The sequence below is a fragment of the Cherax quadricarinatus genome, chromosome 100 (genome assembly GCF_038502225.1).
Source record: "Cherax quadricarinatus isolate ZL_2023a chromosome 100, ASM3850222v1, whole genome shotgun sequence".
Taxonomy (NCBI): domain Eukaryota; kingdom Metazoa; phylum Arthropoda; class Malacostraca; order Decapoda; family Parastacidae; genus Cherax; species Cherax quadricarinatus.
This window is the reverse complement of record NC_091391.1, coordinates 5,522,414-5,533,402: the sequence shown is the minus strand read 5'-3', so window position 1 is coordinate 5,533,402 and position 10,989 is coordinate 5,522,414. Positions and strand designations below refer to the sequence as shown.

The 10,989-nt window shown below is 43.5% G+C and overlaps 1 protein-coding gene across 1 annotated transcript in view; it reads right to left on the bottom strand.

The window, feature by feature from the left end:
* Nucleotides 1-4,933, bottom strand: part of LOC128704602 (uncharacterized) — a 179,375-nt gene extending 174,442 nt beyond the window's left edge. The window contains exon 1 of the mRNA XM_070079606.1: nucleotides 4,507-4,933. The gene's annotated coding sequence lies outside the window, so the exon portion shown is untranslated. The remainder of the gene's footprint in view (nucleotides 1-4,506) is intronic.
* Nucleotides 4,934-10,989: the final 6,056 nt, after the last annotated feature.

The following is a 10,989-nucleotide window of genomic DNA, read 5'->3' as shown; positions in this document are numbered from 1 at the left end:
TTGGACGAGGATGAGGCAGGACTGCAAAGAGACCTGGACAGGCTGGACATGTGGTCCAGCAACTGGCTTCTCGAATTCAATCCAGCCAAATGCAAAGTCATGAAAATTGGGGAGGGGCAAAGAAGACCGCAGACAGAGTATAGGCTAGGTGGACAAAGACTACAGACCTCACTCAGGGAGAAAGACCTTGGGGTGACCATAACACCGAGCACATCACCGGAGGCACACATCAACCAAATAACCGCTGCAGCATACGGGCGCCTGGCAAACCTGAGAATAGCGTTCCGATACCTTAATAAGGAATCGTTCAAGACACTGTACACTGTGTATGTTAGGCCCATACTGGAGTATGCAGCACCAGTCTGGAACCCACACCTGGTCAAGCACGTCAAGAAGTTAGAGAAAGTACAAAGGTTTGCAACAAGGCTAGTCCCAGAGCTCAAGGGAATGTCGTACGAGGAAAGGTTAAGTGAAATCGGACTGACGACATTGGAGGACAGAAGGGTCAGGGGAGACATGATAACGACATACAAGATACTGCGGGGAATAGACAAGGTGGACAGAGATAGGATGTTCCAGAGAGGGGACACAGGGACAAGGGGTCACAACTGGAAGCTGAAGACTCAGACGAGTCACAGGGACGTTAGGAAGTATTTCTTCAGTCATAGAGTTGTCAGCAAGTGGAATAGCCTAGCAAGTGAAGTAGTGGAGGCAGGAACCATACATAGTTTTAAGAAGAGGTATGACAAAGCTCAGGAAGCAGAGAGAGAGAGGATCCAGTAGCGATCAGTGAAGAGGCGGGGCCAGGAGCTGAGTCTCGACCCCTGCAACCACAATTAGGTGAGTACAATTAGGTGAGTACACACACACACACACAAGCACACACACACACACACACACACACACACACACACACAAGCACACACACACACACACACACACACACACACACACACACACACACACACACACACACACACACACACACACATAGTAGCGACCAGTGAACAGGCGGGGCCAGGAGCTTGAACTCGACCCCTGCAACCTCAACTAGGTAAATACAACTAGGTGAGTACACCCACATCTTTAGCTCAAGTACTTTCTCACTTGTCAGTGCGTCATCAGAAGCTGTGCAGAGTTGCAAGTGGCAGCCACTGAAGGAAAGTCTGCAGAGTACCACAGTGTGGGTGTGTCGCCGGCCGCAGGCTCTCTCAGAACGTATTGCAACACTAGGACCTTGTTTGTGTTGCAATACTGCAACACCAGGACTTTGTGTTGCAATATTGCAATATCTGAATCTTGTTTGTGTTGCAATACTGCAACACTAGGACTTTGTGTTACATATTGCGACATCTGGACCTGGCTGGTGTTGCAATATTGCAATATCACGACATTTGTGTTGAAATATTGCAACATCAGAACCTTTGTGTTGCAATATTGCAGCACCGGAACCTTGTTTGTGTTGCAATGTTGCAACACCACAACCTTGTTGGGTTGGAAGATTGCAACATAATGGCCTGGTTGTGTTGCAATATTGCAACACCAATACGTTGTTTGTGTTGCAATATTGCAACAGTTTCAAGAATGTTGCAAAAATTCTTGTATATGCACGTTGGTTTGCGTGCAGCCAGCAGCAACAGCCTGGTTGATCAGGCTCTGATCCACCAGGAGGCCTGGTCACAGACCGGGCTGCGGGGGCGTTGACCCCCGGAACTCTCTCCAGGTAAACTCCAGGTATGCCAACACGCTAATGAGGACCATTAAGATATACTGAGAGTACACTGTTATACTGAGAGTACACAGTGTTATACTGAGAGTACACAGTGTTATACTGAGAGTACACTGTTATACTGAGAGTACACAGTGTTATACTGAGAGTACACTGTTATACTGAGAGTACACAGTGTTATACTGAGAGTACACAGTGTTATACTGAGAGTACACTGTTATACTGAGAGTACACAGTGTTATACTGAGAGTACACAGTGTTATACTGAGAGTACACTGTTATACTGAGAGTACACTGTTATACTGAGAGTACACAGTGTTATACTGAGAGTACACTGTTATACTGAGAGTACACTGTTATACTGAGAGTACACAGTGCTATACTGAGAGTACACAGTGTTATACTGAGAGTACACAGTGTTATACTGAGAGTACACTGTTATACTGAGAGTACACAGTGTTATACTGAGAGTACACAGTGTTATACTGAGAGTACACAGTGTTATACTGAGAGTACACTGTTATACTGAGAGTACACAGTGTTATACTGAGAGTACACAGTGTTATACTGAGAGTACACAGTGTTATACTGAGAGTACACAGTGTTATACTGAGAGTACACAGTGTTATACTGAGAGTACACAGTGTTACACTGAGAGTTCACTGTTATACTGAGAGTACACAGTGTTATACTGAGAGTACACAGTGTTATACTGAGAGTACACAGTGTTATACTGAGAGTACACAGTGTTATACTGAGAGTACACAGTGTTATACTGAGAGTACACAGTGTTATACTGAGAGTACACAGTGTTATACTGAGAGTACACAGTGTTATACTGAGAGTACACAGTGTTATACTGAGAGTACACAGTGTTATACTGAGAGTACACAGTGTTATACTGAGAGTACACAGTGTTATACTGAGAGTACACAGTGTTATACTGAGAGTACACAGTGTTATACTGAGAGTACACAGTGTTATACTGAGAGTACACAGTGTTATACTGAGAGTACACAGTGTTATACTGAGAGTACACAGTGTTGTACTGAGTGTACACAGTGTTGTACTGAGTGTACATAGTGTTGTACTCAGTGTACATAGTGTTGTACTCAGTGTACACAGTGTTGTACTCAGTGTACATAGTGTTGTACTCAGTGTACACAGTGTTGTACTCAGTGTACATAGTGTTGTACTCAGTGTACATAGTGTTGTACTCAGTGTACACAGTGTTGTACTGAGAGTACACAGTGTTATACTGAGAGTACACAGTGTTATACTGAGAGTACACAGTGTTATACTGAGAGTACACAGTGTTATACTGAGAGTACACAGTGTTATACTGAGAGTACACAGTGTTATACTGAGAGTACACAGTGTTATACTGAGAGTACAGAGTGTTATACTGAGTGTACACAGTGTTATACTGAGAGTACAGTGTTATACTGAGAGTACACAGTGTTATACTGAGAGTACACAGTGTTATACTGAGAGTACACAGTGTTACACTGAGAGTTCACTGTTATACTGAGAGTACACAGTGTTATACTGAGAGTACAGAGTGTTATACTGAGAGTACACAGTGTTATACTGAGAGTACACTGTTATACTGAGAGTACACAGTGTTATACTGAGAGTACACAGTGTTATACTGAGAGTACACAGTGTTATACTGAGAGTACACTGTTATACTGAGAGTACAGAGTGTTATACTGAGAGTACACTGTTATACTGAGAGTACACAGTGTTATACTGAGAGTACACAGTGTTATACTGAGAGTACAGAGTGTTATACTGAGAGTACAGAGTGTTATACTGAGAGTACACTGTTATACTGAGAGTACACAGTGTTATACTGAGAGTACAGAGTGTTATACTGAGAGTACAGAGTGTTATACTGAGAGTACACTGTTATACTGAGAGTACACAGTGTTATACTGAGAGTACACAGTGATACTGAGAGTTTACAGTGTTATACTGAGAGTACACAGTGTTATACTGAGAGTACAGAGTGTTATACTGAGAGTACACTGTTATACTGAGAGTACACAGTGTTATACTGAGAGTACAGAGTGTTATACTGAGAGTACACAGTGTTATACTGAGAGTACACAGTGTTATACTGAGAGTACAGAGTGTTATACTGAGTGTACACAGTGTTATACTGAGAGTACAGTGTTATACTGAGAGTACACTGTTATACTGAGAGTACACAGTGTTATACTGAGAGTACAGAGTGTTATACTGAGAGTACACTGTTATACTGAGAGTACACAGTGTTATACTGAGAGTACAGAGTGTTATACTGAGAGTACAGAGTGTTATACTGAGAGTACACTGTTATACTGAGAGTACACAGTGTTATACTGAGAGTACAGAGTGTTATACTGAGAGTACACTGTTATACTGAGAGTACACAGTGTTATACTGAGAGTACAGAGTGTTATACTGAGAGTACACTGTTATACTGAGAGTACACAGTGTTATACTGAGAGTACAGAGTGTTATACTGAGAGTACACAGTGTTATACTGAGAGTACACTGTTATACTGAGAGTACACTGTTATACTGAGAGTACACAGTGTTATACTGAGAGTACAGAGTGTTATACTGAGAGTACACTGTTATACTGAGAGTACACAGTGTTATACTGAGAGTACAGAGTGTTATACTGAGAGTACAGAGTGTTATACTGAGAGTACACTGTTATACTGAGAGTACAGAGTGTTATACTGAGAGTACAGAGTGTTATACTGAGAGTACACAGTTATACTTACGTTTGTGTGTGAAGACAGTGTTGTAACTAGAAGAGTCAATGTAGGGGTATTGTAGTGAGGTAGGGCTGTTTAACACCCTTCTTCTGTGTATTTAGGGGTATATAGGGCCGTGTATACCCAGGGGCACGCTGGGTAGAGTGCCGCTAGCCTGGTGTCACTGCAGAAGGTGGCACTTGATGGCACTAGTCTTATAGTGCTGTGGAACGGGAGTTGTGTTGCTCGTGAAGGGGGCCTCCTGCTGCTAGGCCTGCTGCTAAACCTTCTGCTAGGCCTTCTGCTAGGTGAACGGGTGCTAGGTGAAGCAGGTACGCGGCTAGGCACGGTAGGGGAAGCAGGAGGCAGCGTGGAAGGGTTAGACAAGACTACAAGGTGGTGGTCGACACTCACCTGGGTGCCCCTGGCTACACTGAGAGACAGTCTGCCGTGGCTGCCGTGTCTGCCGTGGTTGAAAGACGCTGACAACCCCATTGGCTACGAAGCCGCCCCGCCCACCGCCCACGCACGCCCTCAACGCGCATACGCTAACCTACTCATTGATAAGTAACACTGAAACTATATCCTTACCAGAGCTTAAGTTCATGTGGAGCTTCTGTCTCTCTTTTTCTCTCTCTCTCTCTTTCTGTCTCTCTCTCTCTCTCTCTTTCTCCTCATCTGTGAGATTCTCTCTGCAGAAGACGATGGGGGCGGGGGTTGTGAGGGTGTGGGTGTAAGAGGGGGGTAGCAGGTGAAGGTGTGGCCGCCCAGGTAACGCCCACAAGACCACACCCTCACCTTCGGCCGGATTTTACTCGCTCCTTACACCCACCTACACCGCCCTCTCTGGCTAATTGGGGTGTTAGCTGCGCCTTCTTGTGGAGGTGTAAGCGCAACCCCGCCCCTCCCTGCGGCCAGCAGGGTGCGGCCAGGGTGCGGCCAGGTACCGCCCTCTCCTGATCCCATGAGACCAGAGCCATCTTGCCATCTCTGGTCCACACGAACCGATCTTCTGTTTCAACAAACGTGTCCTTCGTGAGGCACTCACGAAGTTATCGCAACGAAACCGGTTGCAGGCAACATCGATGTATCATTTGCACGCATTTTCCCGCCCAGGGGAAATGTATCCGTGGAGAATAACGTTGCTGGAGATAGATGGTTCCAGCCCCTCCCTAGATTCCAGCCACACCCAGAAACAATAAAGTAATTTAACTGTCTCATTTTTAAGAGAAATACTGCCTTGTTTAGGCCCGTCCAGGGGTCATATAACGAATCTAACACCATCTGGAATTCCAGCACAACTTCCAGTACACGAATACACCAGGAGGAACACCTGTGGGAAGATCCATGGGAAGAAATGCCAATCCAATGGGGAGTTTTGTGTGGGTGTGGCACAGAGAGAGAGAGGCCCTCCACACCAGGTACTGGCACCTGCCAGATGTAGGCACTTGAAATATGCCTGGCCGCCATATTTCCAAATATTATTCCGTAAAGTCACTGCAGAAGCTTTCCAGTTTCTCAGCCTGACAGAAATAAGAAGCCATTTAAGATATAAGCCAATTAAATGGCCCTCTGAGACTCCACTCTTCAATACCATCTCTTGACAAGGCCGAATGTCAGGGGTGACGACTAGTCCCGGAGATGACCTTTTTCCCCTATGTCCTAAACACCTGCGACTGTACATGTGTTGTCAGATCCCCCATTGATGAGGACACACATGTCCACCACTCGACTGTCTTTATAGCCAAAACGTGTCGCCTTTAAAGCACATTTTGAACGTCTAATGTACCAGTGAGATAATGGGGGAGTTTGAACCTGTTTACCTCGTCATTCTTGATACAATGGGACCGGATACCCTAATATTATCAGCAGCATGACCCACTGTCTCCAGCATCGATGCTGTATTCGACTGAAGACGCCTGCTGGGTAGGCGAAGCGTTTCTGTGATGGATATAAGCAGATATTGGTTCTGTGTACCACTGTCGCTTGTACCAAGTGGTGATAAAACAACAGTTACTGGTGATAGAACAACAGTTACTGGTGATAGAACAGTCACTGGCGATAGAACAACAGTTACTGGTGATAGAACAACAGTTACTGGTGATAGAACAACAGTCACTGGTGATAGAACAACAGTTACTGGTGATAGAACAACAGTTACTGGTGATAGAACAGTCACTGGTGATAGAACAACAGTCACTGGTGATAGAACAACAGTTACTGGTGATAGAACAGTCACTGGTGATAGAACAACAGTCACTGGTGATAGAACAACAGTTACTGGTGATAGAACAACAGTTACTGGTGATAGAACAACAGTTACTGGTGATAGAACAACAGTTACTGGTGATAGAACAACAGTCACTGGTGATAGAACAACAGTTACTGGTGATAGAACAGTCACTGGTGATAGAACAACAGTCACTGGTGATAGAACAACAGTTACTGGTGATAGAACAACAGTTACTGGTGATAGAACAACAGTTACTGGTGATAGAACAACAGTTACTGGTGATAGAACAACAGTTACTGGTGATAGAACAACAGTCACTGGTGAAAGAACAACAGTTACTGGTGATAGTACAACAGTTACTGGTGATAGAACAACAGTTACTTGAGATAGAACAGTCACTGGTGATAGAACAACAGTTACTGGTGATAGAACAACAGTTACTGGTGATAGAACAGTCACTGGTGATAGAACAAGAGTTACTGGTGATAGAACAACAGTTACTGGTGATAGAACAACAGTTACTGGTGATAGAACAACAGTTACTGGTGATAGAACAACAGTCACTGGTGAAACAACAACAGTTACTGGTGATAGTACAACAGTTACTGGTGATAGAACAACAGTTACTGGAGATAGAACAGTCACTGGTGATAGAACAACAGTCACTGGTGATAGAACAACAGTTACTGGTGATAGAACAACAGTCACTGGTGATAGAACAACAGTTACTGGTGATAGAACAACAGTCACTGGTGATAGAACAACAGTTACTGGTGATAGAACAACAGTTACTGGTGATAGAACAACAGTTACTGGTGATAGAACAACATTTACTGGTGATAGAACAACAGTTACTGGTGATAGAACAACAGTTACTAGTGATAGAACAACAGTTACTGGTGACAGAACAACATTTACTGGTGATAGAACAACAGTTACTGGTGATAGAACAACAGTCACTGGTGATAGAACAACAGTTACTGGTGATAGAACAACAGTCACTGGTGAAAGAACAACAGTTACTGGTGATAGAACAACAGTTACTGGTAATAGAACAACAGTCACTGGTGACAGAACAACAGTTACTGGTGATAGAACAAGTTACTGGTGATAGAACAACAGTTACTAGTGATAGAACAACAGTTACTGGTGATAGAACAACAGTCACTGGTGATAGAACAACAGTTACTGGTGAAAGAACAACAGTCACTGGTGAAAGAACAACAGTTACTGGTGATAGAACAACAGTTACTGGTGATAGAACAGTCACTGGTGATAGAACAACAGTTACTGGTGAGAGAACAACAGTTACTGGTGAGAGAACAACAGTTACTGGTGATAGAACAACAGTCACTGGTTAAAGAACAACAGTTACTGATGATAGAACAACAGTTACTGGTGATAGAACAACAGTCACTGGTTAAAGAACAACAGTTACTGATGATAGAACAACAGTCACTGGTAATAGAACAACAGTCACTGGTGACAGAACAACAGTTTCTGGTGATAGAACAACAGTTACTGGTGATAGAACAACAGTCACTGGTGATAGAACAACAGTTACTGGTGATAGAACAACAGTTACTGGTGATAGAACAACAGTCACTGGTGATAGAACAACAGTTACTGGTGATAGAACAACAGTTACTGGTGATAGAACAACAGTTACTGGTGATAGAACAACAGTCACTGGTGAAAGACCAACAGTTACTGGTGATAGAACAACAGTTACTGGTGATAGAACAACAGTTACTGGTGATAGAACAACAGTTACTGGTGATAGAACAACAGTTACTGGTGATAGAACAACAGTCACTGGTGATAGAACAACAGTTACTGGTGATAGAACAACAGTTACTGGTGACAGAACAACAGTTATTGGTGATAGAACAGTTACTGGTGATAGAACAACAGTCACTGGTGACAGAACAACAGTTACTGGTGATAGAACAACAGTTACTGGTGAAAGAACAACAGTTACTGGTGAAAGAACAGTTGCTGGTGATAGAACAACAGTCACTGGTGATAGAACAACAGTTACTAGTGATAGAACAACAGTTACTGGTGATAGAACAACAGTCACTGGTGAAAGAACAACAGTTACTGGTGATAGAACAACAGTCACTGGTGAAAGAACAACAGTTACTGGTGATAGAACAACAGTTACTGGTGAAAGAACAGTTGCTGGTGATAGAACAACAGTCACTGGTGATAGAACAACAGTTGCTTGTGATAGAACAACAGTTGCTGGTGATAGAACAACAGTTACTGGTGATAGAACAACAGTTACTGGTGATAGAACAACAGTCACTGGTGACAGAACAACAGTTACTGGTGATAGAACAACAGTTACTGGTGATAGAACAACAGTCACTGGTGAAAGAACAGTTGCTGGTGATAGAACAACAGTCACTGGTGATAGAACAACAGTTGCTGGTGATAGAACAACAGTTGCTGGTGATAGAACAACAGTTACTGGTGATAGAACAACAGTTACTGGTGATAGAACAACAGTTACTGGTGACAGAACAACAGTTACTGGTGATAGAACAACAGTTACTGGTGATAGAACAACAGTTACTGGTGATAGAACAACAGTTACTGGTGATAGAACAACAGTTACTGGTGATAGAACAACAGTTACTGGTGATAGAACAACAGTCACTGGTGATAGAACAACAGTTACTGGTGATATAACAACAGTTACTGGTGATAGAACAACAGTTGCTGGTGATAGAACAACAGTTACTGATGACAGAACAACAGTTACTGGTGATAGAACAACAGTTACTGGTGATAGAACAACAGTTACTGGTGATAGAACAACAGTCACTGGTGATAGAACAACAGTTACTGGTGATAGAACAACAGTTGCTGGTGATAGAACAACAGTTACTGGTGATAGAACAACAGTTACTTGTGACAGAACAACAGTTGCTGGTGACAGAACAACAGTTGCTGGTGATAGAACAACAATTACTGGTGACAGAACAACAGTTGCTGGTGATAGAACAACAGTTACTGGTGATAGAACAACAGTTACTGGTGACAGAACAGTTGCTGGTGATAGAACAACAGTTACTGGTGATAGAACAAAATGTACTGGTGACAGAACAACAGTTGCTGGTGATAGAACAACAGTTACTGGTGATAGAACAACAGTCACTGGTAATAGAACAACAGTCACTGGTGATAGAACAACAGTCACTGGTGATAGAACAACAGTTACTGGTGATAGAACAACAGTCACTGATGATAGAACAACAGTCACTGGTGATAGAACAACAGTCACTGGCGGTAGTACAACAGTCACAGGTGATAGAACAACAGTCACTGGTGATAGAACAACAGTCACTGGTGACAGAACAACAGTTACTGGTGATAGAACAGTTACTATGGTACTGGTGGTAGCAGTGATGGTACTGGTGGTAGTAGTGATGGTACTGGTGGTACTGGTGGTACTGGTGGTAGTAGTGATGGTACTGGCGGTACTGGTGGTACTGGTGGTAGTAGTGATGGTACTAGTGGTAGTAGTGATGGTACTGGTGGTAGTAGTGATGGTACTGGTGGTAATAGTGATGGTACTGGTGGTAGTAGTGATGGTACTGGTGGTAGTAGTGATGGTACTAGTTGTAGTAGTGATGGTACTGGTGGTAGTAGTGACGGTACTGGTGGTAGTACTGATGGTACTGGTGATAGTAGTGATGGTACTAGTGGTAGTAGTGATGGTACTGGTGGTAGTAGTGATGGTACTGGTGGTAATAGTGATGGTACTGGTGGTGGTAGAGATGGTACTGGTGGTAGTAGTGATCGTACTGGTGGTAGTAGTGATGGTACTGGTGGTAGTAGTGATGGTACTAGTGGTAGTAGTGATGGTACTGGTGGTAGTAGTGATGGTACTGGTGATAGTAGTGATGGTACCATCAATCGTGTCATTACGATTTCGTGAGACATGGTACTGGTGGTAGTAGTGATGGTACTAGTGGTAGTAGTGATGGAACTGGTGGTGGTAGTGATGGTACTGGTGGTAGTAGTGATGGTACTGGTGGTAGTAGTGATGGTACTGGTGGTAGTAGTGATGGTACTGGTGGTAGTAGTGATGGTACTGGTGGTAGTAGTGATGGTACTGGTGGTAGTAGTGATGGTACTGGTGGTAGTAGTGATGGTACTGGTGGTAGTAGTGATGGTACTAGTGGTAGTAGTGATGGAACTGGTGGTGGTAGTGATGGTACTGGTGGTAGTAGTGATGGTACTGGTGGTAGTAGTGATGGTACTGG